Genomic DNA, 27,540 nt, shown 5'->3' on the forward strand with positions numbered 1-27,540 from the left:
GCAAACCAAAACTCACTATATATTGGCTGTTGATCCTCCCTCCCAAGCCTTGCCCCCCCCGCCCCCATCTAATAGACTGAATACTTATGCTAAGGTTACAGTTCTTATCATTGGATAAATTTCGTCCCCTTTATGGGCAAGTTTCTACATTTCTTTCAAGGTAGCTGTAGAATCTATGCAGATATTTTGGAAGATAAATATGTACGCCTTTTGCACTCCTTGATTACGTAATGCCTCTATGATTGCGGGTATCTCTAGTGAATGAAAAGCGTTCTTATAATCTATGAGAGCCTTACAGCGAAAACTGATTACACTCCGCAGGTTTCTCGATTATGTCATTGCTTACAAGGATGAAGCCGTGGAGCTTGTTTCTTCCTGAAGCCGTGGAGCTTGTCCCTTGGTTGACTGAAGTGAATCGTTGCTCCTTCTCTAGTGGAAAATATCTTGGTAAATATTTTATGCAAGAGTGAAATTAAGCTAGGGGGTGTTCTTTAAGTTATTTCTTTAAGGTCTTCGTTCTTAGGGATTAGATTAATGTTGGCTTTCTTATAGTTCTCTGGTACACTTGAATTCGTGAGGCATCGCGCATAAAGGGCGGCAAGTTTTGAAGCATAATATTTCCACCATTTTTTTTATTAGGCGGACTGTTATTCTATCTTCTCCTGCCCCTTTCTTCCAGTGTCACACCTTTGCAAGGACTTTCTAACTTCATCGCGAGGTATAGAAGGAGGCTCTATATCCTGTTAATTACTACTTCGAATGAAGGTAGCTTGGCTGCTTTGCGTACTGTGAAGGTAAGTGAGGAATAATTTCCCTGTTTATACTACATAAGATCGAAATTGCAGATTACCTTACCCTGCTTATACTTTAGTGCGCACGTGTTGCCTTGTCTTATGCCAAGTTTTTATCTCACTGATATCAAGCTTTCTCAATCTTTCCTACGTTGTAATTTCGAGTATCCCCTTTCAGCTTGTTGATCAGTTTTCGCAGTTTTCTGAATACTCTCCAATATATTGAGTGGAACACTTTCATGCTTTGTCGCTTAGGTAAGTTGTTACTTATTAGGTAAGTTGTTACTAGGGAGAGCTTACCAACCGTTAGCCTTGGCGCCTTACCTGCCACTTCAGGGCTGCTTCTTAAAGCAGCCTAGTTACGGGTTCGTTCATTACCTGTAGGTCATTTTCAGCTTTCTTTTCAAAAGCGGCATATCTCTGCACTATTCAATATATGCTGAGTGCTATAACCTTCTGGAAATCCTTTCATCCTTTTCTTGCAAATGCTGCCCATTAAAGTAACACAAGCTTCCGCTATATCGCACTTTCATTAGGCAGTTGGAGCAAAAGCAGCAGAAGCCTTTCAACCTAACGTTTATCAAGTGGCTAGCCTGGATGTAGCGACGACGGTCCTCCTTATCATTGCCTGACTATGGTTGTTTGGAGCATTCCTTCAGCTCAAATAAGCACAAGTTTCTGGCGGCCATTGTCCCGTCCCCGTGGCTTTAGGAAAAACATTTTACCACTTGCACCTTAGCGGTATGCTGTCCTTGCCGTGTCGATGACAACATGCAGTGCAGAAGAGAACCACGGAACCCTTGATTTCGTTCCCAAGAAATATCCCACTTTACACCACCTGTTATCACGGCCTTGCTTACTGAAATCTCGTCAACAACAAAAAATAATGGACCGTAAAACACATAAAAAGAAAGAGAAAGAACTGCTAATATTAAATTTTTCAAAAGGCGTCAAGACGAATCAGTCATAAGAAATTACTAACACCACGATGACTTTCCGGAACAAATTTCAGCGCGAAAAGTGTAAAAAAAATATCGAGATAGATGGGCTTTTCCATACAGAACGGCAGGTAAGTCCACAAGTGTCGCACTTTGTTGTGGTATGCTTATTCACATTTAGGTAGGAGGACAAAAGAAAAAAGTGATTACTGAGTATAATCAAATATAGATAGTGAAGTTGTACCGATCCGTTACGTTGTGCTATCACAACAGTCACACGCTTCGCGTAGTGTCCTAGAACACTTTAGAGCCGCCTCTATATTTACATTAGCGATGATTTCACCGCTACAAAGACATTGTCATGAGATAGTGTTGTGCATTCGACGGGTGCAACGGAAGACACTTGCTCTAGTTCCGGTCCCGCGCATGCCGAACAGCATAACAAAGGCCTGAATTATTCTACATCAATCCAAGTGAAGCAAATGAATGGCATACAGCAAAAAAAAAACGGACATCAAGATTCGATAGCCACAGGTGTCACTACTTCCTGCAAGATGAAATTACTGCGACATAAATGAAAACATGCGAGCGCACTTGCAAATGATCGATGAGACCCCGTGCGATAGCGTGGTTGAGTCGTTGGTTGCAGTTTTAAAGACTGCTTAGAGCACAAATATAATTATTCGCTTCTTTCATGCACAAAAGCAACTCGGTGAAGTCAATTCCACCACATACGGTGGACATGCATTGTGTTTAGTAAGAGGCGGCTTGTCAAATTCATTCTGCGTTGCCAATTTGGACAACATAATTTATTTGGCAGTTGCCAGCTTCTTTTGTATTGAAGGCACTGTTTCACTTCATCGTTAGCAAACAAAGAATGGCCAGTAGGTAGAGATATCCATTATTCTACATCGGCATATAACTTAAGCCCTCTGTTGAGCCAGCTATGCCGCTTCTGGGGCATTTCGCCTGCCGCACCTTGTGCGTTTTCGGCGAGCGGTCGTGCTTAACGTCTACCCTCTGGCGGCTGCACTAAATGTTAACCAAGCACAAGGACAGCTCCTTCTTACCGGAGACAAGAGGTGAAGCCCCTCAGCGGTTCTTCTACACCGATGCCGCTCGCCATGGTCAGAGTACCCAGAACAACAGTACTGCTGGCAGCGCGGTTGATGAAAGACAATTTCTGCGGAAACATTTATGCACAGAAAGTGATATCAAACATATGTTGAATGCTTCAACGTTTTGGTGAAACATGTGTTCATTCGATCTCGCCAAAATCACGACGAACGCGACATCCCACTATGTTTGTTCTGCTAGGTGTTCCTAGTGTCTTGTGCCCTTCATTTGCTTCGCGAAATGTCTTTCTAGCTTGAATATCTCATCCATATACGTGTGATCTCCCACTAAGTGTGCATGGCAAAAACAGCGCTTATCCGGTATTTCTCGCCTAAAAACTTGCATACACTGTGTATCTGAGTGATCGTAATGTTATAACATTATCACGATTACCGGGACCACGAAAGTCATTCTGATACATATACGTTGATACTACTTAATTTAGCTATGCTGGACATCAAGTTATGCATGCCCGTTGTATCGACAAAAGTGTTGTTACAATATCTATATGTCAGTGAAGTTTCCTGAACCACCTATGCTAATGTACCTGCCTTCTAACATTAAATTGATTGCGCACCTTTTTCAGATATGCTTTCATTCATTGTCAATTTATCATTCAAGACTGCTTTATTTCATTCTGAACTAAAGCTTGGCAAAATCATCCCAGTTCAAAATAAGGCGATATCTCACTGTTAATTAACCACATACCTATTTGCATTCGGCCATTCTTTGGGAAAGGTATTGAAAAATAAATTGAAAAAAGGCTAACGAAATGCCTTTCCACATTTAAAATCCGCTCTTCATGCCAGTTTGTTTTTCCCAATGGATACTCCACAGAGCTGGCACTCATTCATCTTACTCACCAACTAAAAAAAAAATTATTCAACGAAGGATTTCTCACCACCCCAGTTTTTATCAGTCTAACGCAAACATTTGATAGCCTAAATCGTAATACCCTTTTGTGTAAGCTTGAAGCAATTGGCATTTGTGGGCGTGCTGTTTCACTAATAACAAGCTACCATATAACAGAGTTCAAGTATTTCTATTTCCGATGCTTATTCGAGACAGCCAATTACTAACATTGCTTTGCCCTAGGGCACCATCCTGGTGCCATTTGTGTCTTTGGTTTATAGTAATTCAAGATTCAAGATTCACTTATTTCCGCAAGAAAGAAAGGCCGACGACAAAAAGCTGCCTTGGAGCAGCTTGACGGGGTCCGGGGTCCATTTACAAAATTGATTTAGAAATAATGATTTACCTAACTGTCTTTCTTCCACAAAATGCATTCTGCGCGCAGATGACATCACTATATTTACCTTTAATAAAGATATCTCATCTCTGCTTAATAAGTTAAATGCTGATTTAGATAATATACTCAGGTGGTGTAATGTTAACATGCTATCTAGTAATGGTACTAAGTCTAAATTGTTTGTACTCTATTCACATCAGGAAATTATACCATCCATTCCACCTATGAATTTTAGTCCTCACAGCCTTCCTCCAAATTCGTGTTCATCTTTCCCTGATATTCTACTTGATTTTAATTTGGAATATTAATATCATATTGCTCGTATAAGAAAGAAAATAGCTTATGGTATACACGTCTCCATTAAAACACGCCCTAACTTCACACCTATCACATTGCTCTCACTTTGCCATTCGTTTGTCCGCTCTCAAATTACTTATGGCATAATATGTTGGGGAAACACCTGTAATACCCATATTGCGTCTCACCAGACAGTTCAGATCTGAGCCATAAGAATAATTACTTGCAGTCCATGCTTTTCTAACGCAAATTCAATACTACACGTGAATGGCACCTGTACCTTTTCTGGACTCACTAAATGGAACCCAGGGATTTTTTTTATACGGATTTGCAAATAATGAGCTACCGCCAAATATATTTCACCATCTAACTTGATGAATCATAGTACCGCCATTTTTGTGTTGAATAAGGGTTTTCCTTTACCAAGAATCCACACTAAATATGGTAAATACACTGTAGAATTCCCTTCCATATCAATATGAAACACTCTTTCTTTCATAATGAAAAACTCATAATCTTTATCACAGTTTAAAAGAGAAGAAAAATGCATTCATGACTGTCAGCTTAACGACAAGGATTACAGTATTTGGTCCTTGTTTTCCTTTTTATTTTATCATTTTTTTCCTTTTGTTGTAATTAAACTTTTGTTATTTTCTTCCCGCACAATTTTTCCTGCTATAATGATATATGCTAAACCTTGTTGGTATATTTATTCAATTCTTTGTTTTGTTCTGTAACCATTCCTTTATTGTTGCTTGTATACTTCCTAATTTGCTATTGTTGCTTGTATACTTCCTAATTTGCTATTGTTGCTTTGAGATGTTAACTACAATACTTGTTCTTGTACAAAAGGTCCCGATACAGTGTGTGATTATGGGACCTCCTGCTTCATACTAAATACTTATAATGGCACGCAACTTCTAATAATAAATTATGATTGTGATTCTAGTTTTGAATGTTATTCCAAAATCATTAATCTGTGGGTTTGTATTTCGAAACATTCGGAAGATTTGCCTGACAATTGGAGATATTTCATGACGTGCTTGATCTCCCGAGCCCCAAGGCTTGTTTTCTAACAAACCCATAGTATTTTAGGCGGGCAGACATAGTCACTTTAGCTATATAAGAAGCAGAGGGGCTGCCAACCCTGATACTAATAAATAGTGACTATACTATGTGCAAGGAACACGTGGGGGTCCTCGGACTTCTACAACGACGCAGCTACGTGTAAAGCAATTACAAGAGACAACCTTGATATAATGCGGGCCTCCTGACGTAGAAACCACCGAATTCAACTAATACACTCGCAGAAGAAAGAAAAAATTATTGCGAATGCCGAGAACGCAGCCTAAACAGGCGGCCTTAAACAATTGCGACGCTATCTACCAGCGGTTTCACTAGTTGAGTCCATTTTGGAGTTACGCCATATTATTAGGTTATGCCCACATGCGCAAAAAGCTGGGTAACAGTACTCTCACAGCACATGCTCTGAAATACGGGCTTGGGCTTAGGTATCTCATAAACAAGAATGAAAACAGCGTTGCTTGATGTCAGGGCACGTGCTGGTTGCACAAGCGAATCTACGTTAAATACTGCAATGTCCTCTAGTGGCGCACAATCTTAATGGTGAGATAAGTGCATGCTGCGAAAAAAAGGGCACTCCGCAAGCCTCGCGCCTCTTGACTGGCAACTATGCATCATAGCGTGCTAATTGCGCGAATATTCTTATTTCAATACAAGTGCCATTAGTGGCATTAGCTTAGTGGATTCCGTGCTGTAAAAACCTAATAAATTATAACGAGGCGGCTCCACACATGAGATCACGCCTCCCAAGTGTTTCAGGTACATTTTGAGAGCCGTTTTCTCTTAGTAAACTTGGTCAGGAATTAACATTTTACAGCGAAACTTTTTCTACGATGGTGGCGTTTCGGCGGTATCGGTTGGTCCGTCGGGGTCCAAGATCGGGACGAGTAGAGGCCTTCGCACTCTGAAAAAAAAATCAGCAGATCCTAACTGACGGTGAATGTAGGCAATAAATCGAATCGAATTGATGTAATCCATGACTACCCCGCATTGCTAACACAGCTACGCGTCATTTACGAGATATATGTGCAGCCCTTTTTCAATTTCACATTTCGCTGTGGCCAAAATGTGCCATCAAATTATGCCACCGCAGAGCGAAGACGTGACCCGTATGGGGAAGATATCCCGTGCCACATACACGGTGACCCAGTTTTGTATGAATTATTGTTATTGGACAACGCCCGTTACCTTATGGCACCTAGCTAGTGACACACGTAGGCGTAAAAGAGAGACATGGAAGAGCGGCACAAGCCCACGCTACGTATCAAAGACCCAAAATAGAGACAACGAGGTTTGTTGAAGTATGACACGTAGCCAATGTCAAATACACAGGGCAGCGAAGTGTGTCCCTGTCCCATTGCTGGTTTCGAGCCGGGTTTCCTCTTCAGAGGAACCCAATGATAGAGCAATAAGCCTATGGCCACCCAGCAACCTTAGCTGGGTAGCTGGGAGAAACGATTGTTACCAAGACCGACACTTAGAAGGATACCAGAAAGTGCGGAAAGTATCCAAAATATGCTTATTGTAGTATAGTGTTGTCCCATGCCAGATCTTTGTGTTATCATACATTTATGTTTTGTAGTAGTTTAGCTAGATGGCGCACCCCCCTTCTGTCATGTGACAAGCTGGGACCAATCAGGAGGTGTCATCTGGCGTGTGAAGTCCTATTTAGTAATAAACGGCCGCGAACCGGCTGAGTCTTCGTTCCGGTTTTCATCAGGAGCAGTTAGCTCCGAGTCTCCTTCACTTCGTCGGCGCTCGCCGCGCGTTCGCTGGCCGGGGGCCCCCATTTGCCTGCCGCTGCCGACACAACATTTATCACATTACGGAACTGTGTCGAACATTTTGCTTCGAACATGGGTACTTCATCATACATGCGGGATGATCTATCAACTTGGATATGGTCTCAAGAAATGGCATTGTTGCACACAGTTTCATCTAGCTGGTTCAGCAAAAGCCCGTTAGGTTCAGCAAAAGCACGTTAAAGTGTGGCGTCACGAAGTGATGGAGCTCGGAAGTTTCTAGGTCACTTGTGTAGTACAACTTGGCGACGGACGGAAAACGCTAGCGCGAAAATTAATGCCTAGCAGTATGGCAAAACGAACCGGCGTGAAATGCTATCATTAAGTATTAACTTTGTTTGAACTGGTTAGTCATGCTTAACGAATGCATTTGATGGCGTTAATGAAGAGGGCTAAGCAGCAGGTGCCTTTCATGAAGGGGTTTTGTTCCCGTTCCTCGATCCATAAAGTTCATTCAAAAAAGCACGGTATCACCGGTGGTACATTTGGGAAGATCTTAAATGACCTCATGACCCCACGACATAGGGCTGGGCACGCTACTGGGCGATTCTGGAGGTAATCTTTCGGTTTAGAGCTACGTCAGATATTTTGGATAATGCAAGGCCAAAATGCGTTTCTTGCATTGCAGGTATCTTGGCTGCATGAGCAATTATGGCGGAGAGATGGGCTAGTTAGAATTCAGAGCAATTAATGTTCCGCTTGCGTAAGAAGAAACAAAATGGGTGCAGAGAAGATAGGCAGAAAGAAAATGTGCAGAGCCGGTCCAGCGTTTTTGTGTCGTTCGATTGCCTGTTGATCTCATTTCAATTATCTTACACGCTGGAACATTGCCGGGCGATATTCTAACATGTACTAATGGCTAGTATCTAATGGACAAAGAGTTGCAAGCTGAAGATGATGTCTGCATTAGTGCAGACATCATCATCATCATCAGACAACAAAAATCGGTGCACATATGGCTGTTGCTTGAGTCACGTAAGTAATATTCTCTCAGCTCGATCTCGTACTATAGCAAAGTAACAACTTGAAACTGCGAAAGCTAAGAAGAAGAACTACCTGCACCTGCAGACACCTGCATGCTCACTAATGCAGGTGTCTGCATTAGTGAGCATGCGACATGAGCGCTCGTTACCAGGCTCCGCGATACTTACGGAAAACTTAGCTGAATAATAATGAGGTGTTACGAGGGCACAATTTTTTTTAAATGAGTGCGATGGTTAAACGCGAGCTGTTGACGCAGGACCAAAGGAGGCATACACGCCATTTCATTCCACCTGGTGCGTTTAAGGAGATCGACTATGGGCCCCGATACGCATACGATTCGGCGACGTGCGTTGATTGTGCGTTGGTTGTGCGTTGGCCGTTCGTTGAATGTCAGCGAAATCTCCAAATTGATGCAAATGAATAATAGAATTTATTCACAGGTCGAAAAGAGTTAGCGTTTACGCCTAATTTCTGAGGGAAGGTCCTATAACCAGTGGAAAGTAAATTATGTTATAGGAAAATTGGGGCTGACGTGGAGATTGAACGCAGGACCTTCAGAACTTCGGAATGTGAAACGGTCACTAAGGCAAGTTGTTTCAAGCATGTTAGAGGGGGCTACCTCTAATGAATACCTTGTGGCCAGTGACTTAGCAAAATGTTTATATAATTGTAGTGTCTAGTGCATGGTACTTATGTGTACGGTGATTAAGAGATTAAGAATGGCCTAAATAGACTTTACTGAATGCGAGTGTCGGGGTGGTTACTAATACCTAAACAAATTAACGTGTTTTTATGTGTGACATACCAAGAAGCAGGTTGTGCTCTGACTTGGTAACGTACTTAGAACAACGCACAGCCGCATAAATGGTAATTGTGCGTATGCTTATGATAAATGACGAAATTAGAGTGCAGTAAATTCCTGCGGTACCTCATTCAACCTAGAGGACTGGATGCGTGTGCATATTAATTTATTTATTTATTTATTTATTTATTTCATACTGCAGACCTAAAACAGGTCCAAGCAGGGTGGTTAAACATAACAATATTACAATGCATTATTCAATAAAGTAAGGTGGTAATCACAACAGTAATACAATGAGTCAATCAATTGAAACAGGCAACAACGAGTTATTGCAGTCTGTTATAGTTCGGGGAAAAAAGAATACTTGAATTCATGCGTCCGTGCAAAATAAGGTGTTAATGAATTGGTGTTAGGTGTTATTTCGTGTTATTATTAGTGTTAGGTGTTATATTATTGAATTAGTGTTAGAAGTGAATTAGGTGTTAGTGATATATCCATGCGAAGCTTGCAGTTCGACTGCCTGATATGGCGAATCATGGTTTGGTAATTAGGTAATTACAGGTGTTATGTGTGAGTTTAGCTGCTTTATTAGGCTAGGTATATTGTGATTGTGAATACAGAAAATCGTTTGATGTGAGTCAGAATAGATTATTAAAGCAGTAATAATTTGTCACTACTGTTCAATTGGTGATTACTGATTCGTGATCAGCATCGATTAACCATTCGTGATTGCTGATGTCTGGTTAAAATTGCTTTCCAATTTTTTATGTCATTGTAGGGAGCTTTAAAATATAAGCCTAAACCCTCAAAAACACTTGTCACTCGCATATGTGTTCTTTCTGAGGACGTTAACACCTTCGGTAGACAGAGCTAACGAAAACTACAAAGCGGCGGAGCGGCCGTGCAATAGGTCGCCAAGTGCGGACATTACCCCTAGCGCAACTGGAGGAGTGGAAAGTTTCTGCTTCTCGCGGAGGTCACGAGAGGCGCTGTTATCGTTTACGTCATAGTTACTTTATGAGCAAAGTGGAGCCCGCTGCGTGAGCATCGTTGCTGAGGGCCGTGCAGCTGTACCAAGGCTGTGCCAAGCTGTACGTGTCCTCGAAGGAGGCGTGCGTTGACTCGTTGATTACTTCAGTCGGTAGTGGGCAGAGCGGCGCGGAGACTTCAGCGCTAACTACAGCTGGAGTACTCGCTCACTCTTGAGACATAAAATGTTTCCCCAAAGTATTTTTGTTAATGTGCGAAAAATAATTCTGCTTGAAGACTCACAGTATGCGTACATAAGCGAACAACATACTTTGTAGTGTATAGAGACATCGCGCCTTCAGTAAGATGAGGCAGAATATCGAACGGAACAACGTATAGAACAAAGAATTTTGTAAAGTGGCGTAGGATGTCCAAGGCAATGATGCATCGGAGAAAAACATTGTAATAGTGAAAATGTCCAATTAAAACGCATAAAGTATATAGCGATAAGATGAAATCCAGGTAATTGTGTAAAGTTAATAATGTATTTGCAGTGAGAAGCAAGTAATTGCGAGAAATAAAGAAATTGATGTCCGACGACAAGCAAAGCAGCCAGGGGCCCGTTAATTCTGTCGCGTTCTATTCTTAAAGGTGACGCTTAGGAGTCTCCTAATGTTTTTCTTCACATAATTTCTTCCTCTTAGCTTTTGCAGTTTCAAATTGTTACTTTGCTATAGTACGACATCGAGCTGAGAGAATATTACTTAGGTGACTCAAGCAACAGCCATTTGTGCACCGATTTTTGTTGTCTGATGTGTGGTTGCGCAGATGTGGTGATGGCTAATTCAATGTGTACTCCTGTGCTCAGGCGCTGTCATCACGGGTCACGAGTGTCACCGACACTGTACATTCATGTTGTTTGTGAACTGTGTAATTTGAGCTTGCGCACCCTCTTGTGTTGCGCCGAGTAACTATATGCTGCTAGAATGGAAACTGCAAGCAAGAAAAGTGAGAGCCCAGATACGTACTGTACAGGGAACTTAGGATGCGACGTCTGCAGTAAGGGAACCCGCAGTAAGTTGGCGAAGCAGGTGTAATCAGGGCAAATATTAAGAATGTGTAGTATTCATTTTATGTTCAATAGCCCAGCGAGCTGCCACTGATGGACAAAAGCAACAGCATTTAGTTACGATACATGACGTAGTGATTGCGTTTTGAGTTGACTGTTGCCTAGGTATTAGGTTGCGCTATTATTTTTCGGGCACTGTCTCCCAATTTTCGCAAAGCAGTGATCATAGTGCAATGTACCCATGTGCGCTGTTCTTACAAATAAGAAGCCAGGTAAGCACGTGAGTACTCGCGTTTGCAGTGAGTGGTGGATGCTTACCTCAATTATGCGCTGTTGAGAAAAACCACAACTAAGAATTTAGAGATTGCTAGGTTACAATTTGCTTGAATTGAAATGGGAAAATTTATCACATGCTTTATAACATACCAATTAAATTATTTTCATTATTTCCGATTAGACATTGTAGAAGGTGCTCATACATTTCACAAAGAACGGATGAAACTACTGCTGGTTTCAACGTTAGGGTGGTGCAAGCATAGGCCACCAGCACACCTGCCATTTCGGGGACTTAATGAAGATGTTTTGGGTATATTGCAAAAGAGCTTTTCTTGTACTTGATTCTAATCAAATTGCGACTTGGCTATGGCTTTTAGCTATAGCTGGCATTCGGAGCGCAGCGCCGTTTCCGAGAAAAATTGGGATAACAATGAGTCAAACGCACAATTACTCAAATGTGCAATGCCAGTATGCAATGCGATGTGCAATGCCTGCGCTGGCAATTGATAATTATTTGAGAGGAAAACGTCGAAAATTTTTCTCGAGGCTATGGTAAGTTATTCGGCGTTGAGATAATGTTTTGGAGATCTACTGCAAGCTCTTGAAAATAATTTCTAAATTCGGACATATGTAATGCATTCTTTTTACGCAAACGTTAAGTTCTTTAAACAAAACAACGATAGTTCGCCAGATAGAAATTTTAGAGTAATGGGCATAACAACAGGTCATACAAGAAATTAATAGGACTAATATAGACAAGATGACGGTGTAAAAACGGTGTAAAAACGGTGTAAAAATTAAGGTATAGTATGTTACGTTCCTGCTGTTTCTGAAAAAAAAATAGACACCACGCACATTTTTCATGCAGCGTAATACGCAGGGCGTACTGAAGCAGAGCAGCATTAAAGGTGCATAGGCGATACTGAGGAAACGGTCAAAAGTCCAGTCAACATTTATGTTGCCGACGTGGTGGCTTTGTGGCTATTACATTGATCGAGGCCGTGGATTTGATCCTAACAGCGGCAGTTGCATTTCTGCAGGGACCAAATGAAAGAACGCTCGTGAACTTACATTTACAGATACATTAAAGAGCACCACAGTGTCAAAATTATTACGGAGTCCGCCACTACGGCGTGCCTCATAATGGGATTGTGGCTTGGGCATGAACAGCTCAACAAATAAATTAAATGTTATTACTTGTGTCACGATGAGATGCTTCCTTTGAGTCAATGAATGTACTCAAGCTTCTTAAAAGTTTAGAAGCACGGCGCACAACACCACCCCAAGCAAATGCCTCCTTGTGTGTGTTCTGGTTACTACGCAGGCGAACAGTTTAAAATCAGCTTCTGCTGTCATGGTGCACTAAACGCTAAAGAAGATAAACTTTCGCCGTCAACATCACTGCTAATTATCGACAATGAAAGGAAAATGCACAGAATGCTTAGCTTACATTGATTCCCACAGAGATTGGGATCCGCATAATTTTTAATGTCAGTCATGTCGCACGTTCGAGTAAAAAGTTTGAGTCGCTTTGTCAAACCCCACGCATAGGTCAATTATTGGTTGCTCGCAGAAGCAGCGTGAAAACGTTACCGACAATAAAGATACTTCCTAAGGCGAGATTTGAGTGCAGCTTTATACGAGTTTTCATTTCGCGATATATTTGGCGTAAGCAAGGCAAAGTGCGGAATGACTGTCGCGATAATCCGGAGATCGCGAAAGCTATTGCGTGGTTGAAGTGTGGACGCGATTCACAACAGCCGTTACCGACAGACGTCCCAGACTACGCGTGCTACTCTGGCGCATCTGGTAGAGTTGTCGCCGCACTACGTTTTCCTTATCACCCTTTCGCCATATCCACCTCCTCCGTCCGCCTCGTGGTTCAGCTTCGCGCTGCTGTCTGCTTTACTTGCGTATTTCACTCACAGCTGCGCTTCGCGTTCGCTTTCGTCTTTTGACGTACTCGTTCGCTCGGTTACGCCGAGCCCGCCGACGCTAGCCGCAAGAACGGGCGCCTAAGAGGTGCGAGATAAGTGCTAGTGTTTTATTTTTCTTATCACAGCTGAAGAGAGCTGTTAATAACAAATGGCGTATACTAATGTGTGGAACTAGCATACACACTATGTATCTTAAGGCGCCAGATTTGAGTCGTTCGTTTCAGTGGCTCATACGCATAAAAAGCGGTGTCTAGTCCAGTGAGACAAAATATCATCATCAGGATCGGATTATACACGCGTAAGCACGAAAAGATGCAATGCGTGAATGTGAATTAGGAAGCAAAAGAATTTGATCGGAGCATAGAAGTGTGCTACAAATTAAAAAAAAAACAGGGAACGAGAACGAACAAAGCTTTAGGTAGTGCATTATGGGCTCAGATGTGTCGTTGAGGGGGTGTACCTACAGTGCCTTACGTTTACTTTGCAATGTGGCTCCTTATGCCTTACAAGAAGTTTGATGCCTCCGATTGTGTAACTTAATGCATTACCATGTTTGCAGCAGGCTTACTCCTTCTTGTGTTACAAGAATGTAACATGGTGCCAAATTTCGTTATCAGTTTGTTTGCTTCTATATTAAACATACTTAAACATATTAGGCAAATTTGGGGGGTGGGCTTAAATTCAGAGTAAAACTTTCAGTGAATTTCCACCACCACGTAGTTCCGCCTAATGAACGGTACACTACGATTGTGGCGACAAGCCAGCTACCAAAGAATCAAACAAAAGTGTAACACACAAGAATAGGCCCAGTCTTATTTTCGAACCTTGAAAACACACCTTTTTAATAAGAATTTCTAGTTGAGTAATCCGAAATCTGATTGGCTCTCCAGTTGCCTCTACTTGAGTAGCGTCGTCCCGTAACAGGTGGTACTCAGTGGCATCAGTTGAGCTTCAAATGCCAGTTCTCCTGAAGGTTTTGATGACAGTGTAATCAAAAATTATGCTCCATGCCTCTAGGACCAATGCACACAACAGTTCCACTGGCAGGTGTTTAAACTTGCCTCCTGGCATTAGACGATGATCACTAATAGTGAAAGTTCATGATTTTTTGCATGGGACGGCAGCTGCTTACATGTCGTTCTTCAAAAGGGAAGCCCCTACTGCCACGTGACGCGTGTCATGCAGTTGCTGCTTGCTTTAGAGTTTGTAGCTGGAATCCCCTGTTTCCTTACGAGTCGGCAAGGCATGTTCTGTGTCCTTTCAGTTCCCAAAGCACAGCCGTTTATTGAGCGTTCTCTGAGCCGTAAAGCACTGATACTTTAACTTGTGGGTAAAAGTCAGTCTTGGGTATGCGGAAATGAACGCTTGTCTTGCTGGTAGCATTCAGCTTTTAGTGCTGCCGTCTCTAATAGCAGATGTGTATTTCGTTGGTGCTGAAATGCCTTCCCAATGAATGATTGCCATTATACAGAGCATGCTTAAGAGCATTTAGCTTAAAGCAGGTGTTGCAGCTTGTCTATCACTTCACGTGGCGTGCTAGCAGTATGATTACCTTATGCAAGTGACGCACGTCCAACGGCCCAGACTGACAAAAAGAAGACGGAAGAATGCTAGCTTTGTGCAGACAGCGCTAGATAGCTCCAGTGCTGCTAGTGCCAGAGAACTGCTAGCATCCGCAGTCTGCCATCATTGTTGTCAGTCGAAGTCCAAACCAGGCCACCGGTAGCGGAGCTGACTTGCAAGTTCGAGTGATAGCACGGGGGGGGGGGGGAGGGTAATAGGTGAATTTTCATTGTGTGCATACTCATGGTGCGTACTACTAAGTAACCAAGTGGACACGTCATAAGTTCTAGCTAGTTTGGGATTATTGCTGGTATTCAATACAAATCTGTGTAGCGAAGACAGCTTGGTTTGCTTAGCCTACATTTTCTTGAAAATATGCATTTGATTTCAATAGACCGTTTTCCAGCTACAACGCCTGCTTCAAGACAGTCACAGCTATTACTTGTAGAGCTTTCACCACTTGTTGCTTTCTTAATGTGGTTTACATTGGTGGGAAAGGCCGAGCGTTTGGCGCCAGTCACAAAAAGAAATAAAAAAAATATGACGCTCGCTTCCTTAAAATTAATTATTTATTCAGAGGGAAACCGAATTTAGCTATATTGTATGAGTAGGTTATAATAGTCGGTATAGGGCTGGCTGCTGAAAGCAGATTGCGCAGGAAAGCTTCCACAAGGCGGTTCAGTTTTCGCAAAGCCGTTGAAGCTTCTGTTCCAATTCGACGACATGCAAAATCCAAGTACCGAACCAAAACGTGTTCCGGGCTCTATGTTTTCATGTGAGCAATAAGTCTCAAATAAATAAATAAGTCCAGCTGCATTTCGATCGGGGGCTTAATGCTAAAACACCCGTGTCCTTATATTTAGGTGCACGTTTAAGAACGCCAGGTGGTGGAAATTTCCGGAGTCCCCACTATGGCGTGCCTCATAATCAGAACGTGGTTTTGGCAGGTAAAACCCTGCATTTTTTAAAATGAGTCCAGGTAATACGCACACAAAGACGATAACTAGAAGGCTAGCCCACGTACTCTAAATATGAACAATGCCTGTAGCAGAATTTACTTAGACATTACGCAGACAGCAAACAGTACAATACAACTGCGTAGAAAACATTGCTCTCTATCTAGTGGTGCAGCAGAACCGAGAATGGGACAACGGATGTTTCACCGTACAATTGCGTAGACCGTGATTTACTGAGCTGATTTATATGCAGCTTTCAGAGGAGTATAATACGTTTCTTATAAAACAGGTAATCACCAACCACCGTGCCGTAATCAGGGTCCCGTAATCAGTGTCAAACTGTGTATTTCTGTAATCGGTGTTCTATCTACTCTTTAGTTCTCATTATGGTCGACTTCTCGTAATAGGACATACACATGGCTCGGTAACATGAAATCATATCCCCAAACATTTTTTTTCACGCATATAAATACTGCTATGATGCACTATCCCTTCCCTTTCCTTGGAGGATATTTCTTTCGCCCATCGCATTCTTGAAATGGCACGCACTTACTGTCCTTTCGCCTATATGTGTTATCAGGAAAGTGGCAGGTCTTTTCTCCGACATTGCATAGCCTTGGTTGTACCTGCTGTTCCCCATATCCCTCAGGGCAACCATACTCAGGTTTTTTTCCATACTGGTTACACGGAGAAGAAACTTCATCCGACTCGCCTCCTGAACCCTCAAAGCCAGAATAAAGTAGAATTTTCCATAACTCTGAGCATGATTTGTTACCTAGTACCTAGGAAAGATGCATGAGCACTCGGAATGATACGAGACATTACATGCAAGACGTCAGCCCATCAATTATTGTGCAACGCACATCTCTTTGACAGCTGTTTCGCTATGCAAATTTATTTCTTTTCACGTGTACAAGGATGATGTTGATGTCTGTGAAATTATGCTGGAAGTTGTTTCATAAAAGAACTTTCCCAGTACTGGTAATATCGCCTCTGACGCCTAACGTATTGATAAAGCGGTGCTCTTTAGGCTCCCGTGCAATTAGCTTCCTTAATTTCTGAGAAAACCTCGTAAATTTTTGCACCAATAACCCTTCTCATTCTTTGAAAAGGCGTTAAAAAGATTTATACACTAAGTCAGCTCTTTTGTATACAATATTAAATGCATGTGTAAGAAAACCAGTGAACAATCACAATTTGCGTGATCAATGCGTCAGTACATATAACATTATTCTAGTATTTATTTTTCATTTAAACTAAATATCTGGGCTCGTGTTTGTTCAGCACCTAAACAAAAACGAGCCTATATATTATAAATTTTGTGCCAGCCGGCGTTTAGTATTCGAAACCTTATTTCGTTTTCTGTGACCTCATCGCCAATCGCATCCCATCCCGCCCGTAGAATACGTGTACGTGGCCGTTATGTAGTAGAGAGAGAAGGCAGCCCTGTTGTTGACCGACATTGCTAATGGTAGCTGGGTCTTTGCGAAGATGTTCGCTCAAGTTCGGTAGATTCGAAGAAGGCTGGCGGAATGGCCTAAATGATATCACGCAGGTTAAAGATCTCTTTTCTACTCAATGAAAACACATTCGACATCAATAGTGAACAGTATTTATTAACACGACAAGGTTGAACACCAAGTAACTCAGATGCACATTAACGCTTACGCATTTTCCTTCTTCCCAAGAACCATTAAAGAATGGAATAAATAACCGGCGTTAACGCAAGAAAGCATCAGTGCAGAAGAATTTGAGAGAAACTTAAAGCTACACTGAAGGATGCACGCACATATACGCACTCGCTGCTTCTTTTTTTCTTTTTTTTTTGGTGGGGGGTGTCTGGGAATGAGGTCGCTTGTTAACACTGTAATTTATGGTCGTGATTTTGATCGGAGTATGTGCAGAATATTTTGCTTTTGTATCTTTTTTTGTTCAATTATGTTCGCCTATTCATGTACTGCGTTATTCATGTACTGTAATAATTGCTTAAATACTGGTACTGATTTGTTTTTTATTCTCATACTGTAATAATTGCTGAAATACTGCTATTGACTGGTTTTTTTGGTGGTATATGTATTATTGGAATATTCATGTATTGTCCTATTTGCTTAAGTACTGCCTTTGACCCACCCTGTAACGGTTGACGGGCCAGCAGTATGAGTAAATAAAAAACCGCGACAACTATATTTATTTACAAGAGGGTCTGGTGTGAAACAGTAAAAGGGACAATAAACGTGTCTCTTGTGTCCGTTACTGCACGCCTTACCCTTTCTTCATTATGAAACAAGAACGACCGTCCCAACAGGCCTTGCATAGAAAAGCAATTCTTAAATTGCATTTTATAGCGCACTCCGTAAACTAATAGCTAACAAAATACATATTATCTCATGGGAGTAATTTCCGTGGGCACTAAGATCATCTTATTCCTTTGGCAATTGGCGTGCATAGTACGTACTAAAAATTGGATTGGTCAATACATCCATATTTGATGTTTTCTCCTTATCTGTTTTTTTTAACCGTATAAATGGTGTTTGCGAAGGTAAGTATTATTAATTTGTTCAATACATGATTTCCGTATAGCTCTATTTGTCATTATACGTTTTTGTATGTTGCATTTTTAAAGTACGTTAACGTCATAAAGGTGCTATTGCGCATCCCAACCGTTCTTTTACGAGAAAGATTCTGAATTTCGTGCTGAGCGCGGCAAATAAGCAGATTTCTCAACTGTTTACGAGAAAAATTCTGAATTTCGTGCTGAGCGCAGCAAATAAGCAGATTTCTCAACTGTTTGTCTCTTTGTATTTAACACCTGCTTTTACCCTCCCCCTTCCCCAGAATTAGTAAAAAATCCGGAATCGAAGCACAATACAGTCAGTGGTGGAAGAAGAATTTTATTCATATATATTCGTTCATCTGCCATACAATAAGAATTCCTTCATTTTTCTTTGATGTGTTCGAACTTCAATATCAATTAAACATTTTGTTCTTGGCCATGCTCAAGAGCAGATTGTGATGACGTTATATAGATCACGTGGGCCTGAGTATTACGGAGTTGTAAACAAAATTTCTTCTGGCTAATGATGTTAGTGCAAGCAAAGCACTAAAATCGGCGACCAGCGCTGGCCATCTGTTAACAGTGGTAACAAGAAGTATGAAGCTCACAAGCATGCTAGATATACCGAGCAGGGAAGGAAGCAGCCATTGCAGGATAAAGGGGTTTTCATCACAGAAAAATGTACAAAACATCGCGTCCAGCACGCAGTAGAAGTCCCCCTTTATATATATGATATAACTGGATTTACAAAATCTAGATAACACCCTTGTTCTTGATCAGGCTAGTTAGGAGACTATGATGACGTTGTACAGTTGGTCAGCACTTCATATTTATTCAATGGTAAAAATCTACATGCGCATTAATGGCGTTGGCGCTTGCAAATACTAGTGCTGCCCTTCTGCTTACGATGCTAATAAAAAGTATGTGATACACAAAGGTTATAGGTATATGGCACAAAGAAAGTGATTGTCATTTCTAGCTGTGCGTGCCTTCGGGTCACCGTAATGTTCCGAAGAAGGTGTAGACCTGCTGGAAAGAAAAATTGGAACATCCAGGATATATTCATGCTTGTCGTCCTTATAAGCGCCCCCAAAGCTTATAAGATGATGGCTCAAGTAGTTGTTTTACTGACACGTGTAGTTATCTACCATTTTTGGGTGTTGCATTTTTCCTGCTGACTCAGCGCGAGGCGCGCCTGCACATGTCAACGTTGGTCGCATCTTTTATGTATGTTCTCGTGTTTACAGCATCGGGGTGATGCTTTTTAAGCGAGGGAATTGAGATGTGCGAATATTTATTGTTTTCTGAGGCACTGCATTTCACCCGCTCACAAAGTTGTTGCTCAAGTGCGCCTGCTTTCATACACGCCTCCTTGAATGTTTCTTGGAAATCGCTGGTGGCCGCGTAGCTTCCGGAAGCAATTACATCATTCGTGTCAGGCATGCAATATCTTTGAACAATATTAGAAGAGAACAAACACAACAAATAATATCAACGATAACGTTCCAGTCATTAAGCTCAAAATTATGTAGGTACGTCTGGCGCACCTATGCTAGTGGGTGAAATGCAGTCCCCGAGAAAGTGGTAAATAAGAAGCATGCTAACCGCCTCTCTCCCTCTTGAAAACCATCGGTGCGATGATAAAAATACGAGAGCAAGAAAATAAATACATACACAAAAGAAAAAATAACCAATGATGAAAGAAACAAAGTCCGAGAGTTCGTTAGCGCTGGCAGAAGCGCTTGAGGCGCACAATACGAACTACTTCGGTTTGCCTGACACGCCGCTGTCATTGCGTAAGGCCTTCTGGCCGGTCCTCATATTCATGTGCGCCAAGATATCGGATAATTTCCTAGACGCCAAGGTAACGTCTCCAAAGTTTCTCACTATTCCTTCGCTGCCGTATTGGAGTACAAACACAAACACAATTACCTGACTGGTATTCCACGTTGGATTATCGTAGACTTTAGCGTGGACTGTCCGTCCTTTGCTGGTTCTCTGTGCGCAGCCGAGTGAGTTGTCGAGCTTCCTTCTGCGCGGCACATAGGCGGCGACGTTGAGATTTTCTTCGTCGGTGGCGGGCGGCAGCATGGCGACGGAAGCCGTCCTCAGGTGTCTTTTGTAAAGCAGCTGGAGAGGCCTGATCTTTATTTTTCTCCTACTGCCGGTTTTGTAAGTGAAGGTTACGGATGGAAGACTGGCATTCCACCTGTTGTGATTGACGGCAACGTATATCCCTAACATGTTGCCGAGTGTCTTTTTCAAGCGTTCCATTGCATCATTATACTGCCGGTGGTAGGCGGTTGTCCTCCGGTATTATAGAAGGGATTAAGTTAACATGGAAAAACATTTCTTTTATAAGTAATGATGACTCAAGGTGCGTGATGTCGCAGCAGGTTGTTTTCGACGAAGATTGTCCCTACTTCCGCTGCACTATTCCCGGGCAGGCCTATTGTTTCAGCGTAGCGTGTAAGGCAGTCGGTGGCCAAGATGTCGCACTTGTTTCCAAATCATAACGTTGGAAAGAGTTCCACAAATCTATCGAAATCTGTTGAAACGGTTTGCAAAGAGGACTGATCAGCTGCTGTAATACCACTGGCCTTGTCGGTGGTGTCTAGCGTCAGAAGCAGTCTCGTCCCGCCATGACCCAATCGAATTCTAAGATTTTACACGCGAAAACCGTCATTTAATTTTCACGGAGGCCATAGTGGGGATCTCCGGATTAATTTTGGGCAACAGGATATCTTTAACGTGCCCGCAATGCAAGAAACAAGAGCGTTTTTGCAAATCGTCCCCGTCGAGACTACCCTGGCCGTGATTTGATTCTATGACCTCGGGCTCAGCACCGCAAAACCACTGCCGCTAAGCCACTACGCCTGGTCACGTCTTGACGTAATGAGTTGCGCCGGCGTTCAGGCGTGGCCAGTAATGCTTTTCATCAAACCTCGTTGGTATACAGGACAACCCGAGTGCCCGTCCATAGGGTCATCGTGAAGGACATGCGCTACTTCTGGACGCAGTAGTGGAGCCACAGCATTAAGGTAGTCGGCATGGACTGAGGTGGTTTTTCTTTATGTGCGAGCAGTTTTGCTTTGAGAACGAGGGCAATCCTCGCCTAACTAACCTTCGCACAGAGTCGGTATTCTGCTCCCAGAAGTTTACAAGGTTTCATAGCTCAGCGCCATCTCACTGTAGTTTGGCGAAGTCATCCCCATTTATTGGGCCTATGAAAGAGTCGTCGTCTCGCTGTGTTTAGGCCTCATGTCAATAGTAGCGCCGCTGAAGTTCTCGGCGTCAGAGTGATTTCGACCGGACTTGTATATCATGATGACAGGGGCGCAGCGAGGGGGCGAGGGGCTTATGGGGCTTCAGCTACCAACCCCCCCCCCCCACCTGAAATTTTTTCGAGCTGTAATGTGCCAACGACCAAAACAACCCCCAGCGCCGTAAATCATTCTGGATTTTGTCTAGAATGTCTTTTTCAGCGCGAACATTGCGAACTCTGGTTGGATTTCGCTTCAACGCCCATGCACCACAAATCACATAACGCAAGGAGCCCCATCCAAGCACAAAGTTTGAAGGTAGTTTTGATGGCCAGAAGGTTGTTCGCGGCATCTCGTGGAGGCCGCCGAATCTACGGAACGTAAAGATTGGAATTCTGAAACTTCAGGGGTATAACGTTCTCATAAACTGTTGATGCGAAAGGTGCATTGACATTTCCAAAGTTGTACTTTAGATTTGAAATTGCGCATCTTTGTGGGTTTAACGTTGTTATAAACATTGGTCGCCAAAGGTGCATTGACTTTTCTAACGTCGTACAACGGGCCATACGAGCGACAAGCCAAGTCAACACACTATCACGTAAGTTGACAAAGGCCGCAGCGAGGTCCGACAAGTCGAAGCGTTGTGGTGATTCATTTGTGCCATCATGTCACAGAAAAGTGTATCAACAGTTTTTTCACTTGCGCTAAAGCATCCATGTCAAGACACTAAAGCCAGCAAAGGTAACTACGTTTTAATTTAATTTTTCTAAATTGACTTTTACTCGCGACAACACATTGAGTCGCTTGAATTTTCTTCTTCTCGCTAACCGCGGGCTGCCACAGCCAGCCAGAGCGCATGCATTCTTTTCGTGTTGCCCCAACCACTGCGCGGTGCACTTTAGTGCGCTTTGGTTTTTGTCTGGCCGAGTGGATTTTCGCCAGGCAGAGTTTTAGTCGCTTTCCGGCTAGCAGACAAAAAAGAACCAATGGTTGGTCGTTGCGATCGCTGTGAGGAGTCGACGGATGGCAACGCGTTCGCTTGAGCGCACATTCTCTGGAAAGTCTTGTCTCGCCGATGTATGATACGGAGGAGTATGCGTGCGGTTTCCTGTAGACCAAGTACGGTGTCCCATGTTTTCTTCGACATTTCTTCGGTAGCCCCATTCGGTGCCCAAATAAGGACCTCGATTGTGAGCAACATTCTTTTCTTCGGGTTTTGTCATATCGGAGGCCCCGCCCCACAAATCTAAATAAGTCAATCTTGCGGCGCAGCGAGTTGTCGCATGGTGAAAGTTCAATATTGTTACTTCTTCTTTAGCAGAAAGTAATGGGCCACGGGTTTCTTCACTTGCCGAGTTTCACGGGCTTCTTCACTTACTATATTGTTACGCGAACGAAGGAATAAGAACCGGAGGCTATTTACGAAACTTTTTTACAAAACATAATGCAGCGCTAGCCTGTTCAGCCGACACCTCGAGAGTCAGAGAGCGTTCATTGTCTTCGTCGTGGTGTCTGCGTGCATCGGCCACAGAAAACACGCAAAATGCATGTTACAGTATCACCAGCGGCGGAAGCACTGTCCCGGTGCGTTTAAATATCGGTGATAACAGGAGAGTAATATATTTTGAGGCCTGCGACATGCACAACTTCAGTGTAATTCGGGGAAGATGCGGCACTGGTACTGACTGGGGCGACTTCGTACGTAACTTGAGTCATGGCACGCCGCACTCGATATGGGCCTGTGTACCGAGACAGGATTTTTCTTACAGGACAACGTGACGCATCGGCGACCACAGGAATACCAGAGGTCCAGGCGAAAAGTGGATGCCTCTGTGTTGGAGATCGTTCAAGCACCGTAGCTTCTCTAGCGAGATCAGAAAGTGAGCGCGGGTAAATTCACGTGCTTGGGCTGCCCTGGTGATGACGTCAAGTGCATACTCGCTGGTCTCAGCTGCGGCGGGTTGGAGGGATACGTGGAGTGAACAACATAAATAACGGCGAATGACCGGAAGTGCCGTGACGCGAAGAATTATACGCAAATTGACATAGGGTAGGGCAAGCTCCCAATCAGTACGGTCGTACGAGACATACTTTGCAAGCATTTATGTTACCGTACAATTCCGACGCCCCGTCAGACGATTAGTCTGTGGAACTTGTGCTTGGTTGATCAGGACAGCAGGATGTCGGTGACGACTTTAGAAAGAAATGTCCGACCACGGTCAGTGAGAAATTGTAGGGCCTCATGCTGCAGAATCACGTCGCGCAAAAGAAAAACGGCGACAGCTGTGGCGCAGCTTGTTGGAAGTGCTATAGTGATGGCGTACGGCGTGGCGTAATCTGTCGTCATAATAATAATAATATTTGGGGTTTTACGTGCCAAAACCACTTTCTGATTATGAGGCACGCCGTAGTGGAGGACTCCGGAAATTTCGACCACCTGGGGTTCTTTAACGTGCACCTAAATCTAAGCACACGGGTGTTTTCGCATTTCGCCCCCATCGAAATGCGGCCGCCGTGGCCAGGATTCGATCCCGCGACCTCGTGCTCAGCAGCCCAACACCATAGCCACTGAGCAACCACGGCGGGTAATCTGTCGTCATGTATCACGCAATCTGTCGCGTAATCTGTCGTAGCGCGTTCAGAAATCTGTCGCGCTACGACAGCAAGAAAATAAATACTTGGAATCGAGTCCGTAACGCTTAATGACCATCGGTTATCTTCCCTCCTCATTGCAAGCCCTGTCCATGCCCCATTTTTTTTCTTGATTTCAACTAAGATTTTATTAACTCGCGTTTGTTCCCTCACCTAATCTGCTGTCTTCTTATCCCCCTTAGCGTTACACACATCATTCTTTCCATAGCTCGTTGCGTCGTCCTCATTTTAACTAGAACCCTTTCGTAAGCCTCCATGTTTCTGCCCCGTAGATGAGCAATGGCAAGACACAGCTGTTATACACTTTTGTCTCGAGTGATAATGGCAACCTGCTCTTCATGATCAGAGAGTACCTTTTCCTCAACAAATCTGCCGTTACCTGATCCTCCCTAGCTGCATTCACTTTTTGCATAGCTCCCAATGCTTCCTTTACTTTTTCCGGCGTTACTTGTGGGATGTCAAGTTCCTCTAGACGATTCCCTTTTCCATTATCGTCGTGGGTGCCACTGGTACTGTATAAATCTCTATAGAACTCCTCAGCCACTTGAACAATCTTATCAATATTAGCAATAATATTGCCGGCTTTGTCACTTAACGGATACATCTGATTTTTGCCTATTCCTAGTTTCTTCTTCACTGCTGTTAGACTTCCTCCGTTCCTGAGACCATGCTCATTTGTATCCATAATATACGTACTTATGTAAGCTGTCTTACGCTTGTTGATTAACTTGGAAGTTCTGCCAGTTCTATTTTAGGTGTAGGGATAGAGGCTTTCACACAATAGCGTTTGTTAATCAGATATTTCGTCTCCTGGGATAGCTTACCGGTACCCTGTCTAATGAAGTTACCACCGAATTCTATTGCACTAACCCCAATGATGCCCATAAAATTGTCGTACATTGCTTCAACACTAAGATCATCTTCCTGAGTTATAACGGGATACCTGTTCTGTAGCTTGATCAGGAATTCCTCTGTTTGACCTCTTACCGCTAACTCATTTATCGGCATCTTATGTACCATTTTCTCCCATTCCCTAGACACCAATTCAAGATCTTACCATCTTATGGTCACTACAGCACACCTTTCCGAGCACATCCACATATTGTATAATGCCAAGGTTAACGCGGAGTAAGACGTCTATTTAATTTCTAGTCTCGTCAATCGGGCTCCTCCGCGTCTACTTTCGTGTATCCCGCTTGTGGAAGAAGGTATTCAATATTCACAAATTATTCCATTCTGCAACTTCTACTAATAGCTCTTCCCTGCTATTCCTAGAACCTATGCCATATGCCCCCACTGACTTGTCTCCATCCTGCTTCTTGTATACCCTGCCATTGAAGTCGCTCAACAGTATAGTGCATTTTCTTTTGACTTTAACCATCGCTGATTCTACGTCTGCATAGAAGTTCTCGACTTGCTGGTCATCATGACTGGATGTCGGTGCGTATACCTGTACGACATTCAGTTTGTACCTCTTATTATTTCACAACAAGACCGGCCAGCCTCTCGTTAGTGCTATAGAATTCATGTATGTTACCAGCTGTATCCTTCTTAATCAGGAATCCGACTCCTAGTTCTTGTCTCTCCCCTAAGCCCAGTAGCACAGAACGTGCCCACTTTTTAGCACTGTATATGCTTCATTTGTCCTCATAACCTCACTGACCCCTATTATATATCATTTAATGCCCGCTAATTGCCCCGAGAGCACAGTTAGACTGGCCTCACTAGATAACGTTCTATCGTTAAATGTCTCCAGGTCCAGAGCGTTTGGTACATGAACTCAAAGCACCTCCAGCTGACGTGACGTTTTAGTGATGATGAACACAGCAGCAAAACTGAATCCTCTGACTTTTATTGGGCGAACCTGTGCTAAGAAAAAAAATTGTTATGGTCAAGCACAAGAATAGCGGCGAGAAAAGTTGGTTATTGTTAAAATCTGATCTGCGCCTCAAGCGCATCGGCTTTTTATATATAGACCACTCGTTGAATGTTCCAGGGTTTTAGGTGGTTCACGCATGCCTTCGAGAAAGTACCTCCAAATTGATGTCATGCGGAAAATCTGATTATGCTAGTTTCGGTGAGAGCGTACCAAAACACAAAATCAGCTGTAACATTTGAGTAAGTTCCAAATCAACCAGACGCGTCTTGAGCTAAGCGATAACTTTGTTGTTGGGTGAACTGCAGTCCCTATGATAACGATAAATGGGTGCACTTGTCAATGTCGATTAGCATATAGTGTGCGTTATGGAATATCTCTCGTTTTATTTATTTCATGTTTGTTTACTTAGTTCATTACCTTCGAAGCCCGAAAGCATTACAGAAGCGAGTGTAGAACAATGTACATAGTGAACAAGAACAAAACAAGGCACCTGCTAAGAATATAACTGACCTACAACCACAGCTTCAAAAGCAATTACAGTGATCAGTTGGGGAATAAACGTGTTCGAAGTGTTTGTAATAAAACGATCATGGCCCACCGTGGTTGCTTAGTGGCCATGGTTTTGGGCTGCTATGCACGAAGACGCAGGAGCGAGTCCTTGCCACGGCAGCCGCATTTCAATGGGGGAGAAATGCGAAAACACCCGCGTACATAGATTTAGTTGCACGATAAAGAACCCCTGGTGTTCTAAATTTCCACATTCCCCCCTTCGGCATGCCGCATAATCAGAAAGACGTTTTGGCGCGTATAACTCCATAATTAAATGAAATAAACAATCATAATATAACCTTGTATGGGAGATATGAGCGCTTTTGCTTCAGTGATCAAACCTGTTCGATATGTTTGCTGGCTTTAAAGCTGGATAATGTTCTTTTCTTCTGCAAATTGAGATGGATGTTATGAAATACAACTAAGCTAGATAGCTGCTTCGTGAAAAAAGAGGTGGAATATCTAAATCTGATTTCATAAACGATACACTTCTTGTGCATGCACAGACTGAAAGATTGAAACGTGCGCTGCGACTTTAAGCCTATTAAAAGGTAGGAGCAAGCACGTTAATGACATGTTTTGAGGGGAAGGTGCTTCGGAAATGTTTCTCCGTAGAGTCAAGCGTCCGATTGGCATTGATAGTAATGTAATTTACTTTACATTGCCATGAAAGGTGAGAGCTAAATTTTATACCCATGTTTTCCACACTGATTGCAGCGTATATTTATGGTCTGTATGCGACAGAAAGGCATGTTTCATGTCCTACATCAGGGAAATATGAAATCCTTCCTTCTTTTTAATATATCCATAT

General features: G+C 42.9%; 1 long non-coding RNA gene across 4 annotated transcripts in view; it reads right to left on the bottom strand.

The window, feature by feature from the left end:
* The window catches only part of LOC142586948 (uncharacterized), a 72,166-nt gene that overhangs the window by 11,082 nt on the left and 33,544 nt on the right, over positions 1 to 27,540 (bottom strand). For 2 of the 4 annotated variants that reach the window (XR_012829310.1, XR_012829311.1), the window contains exons 1-2: positions 20,319 to 20,461; positions 2,800 to 2,912 (exon numbers count right to left, since the gene is read on the bottom strand). This is a non-coding gene — a long non-coding RNA (uncharacterized LOC142586948). Of the gene's footprint in view, positions 1 to 2,799; positions 2,913 to 20,318; positions 20,462 to 27,540 lie in introns of those variants that run through there. The other 2 variants (XR_012829313.1, XR_012829312.1) reach the window with 1 other exon arrangement.

This window comes from Dermacentor variabilis, chromosome 7 (assembly GCF_050947875.1).
Source record: "Dermacentor variabilis isolate Ectoservices chromosome 7, ASM5094787v1, whole genome shotgun sequence".
NCBI lineage: Eukaryota > Metazoa > Arthropoda > Arachnida > Ixodida > Ixodidae > Dermacentor > Dermacentor variabilis.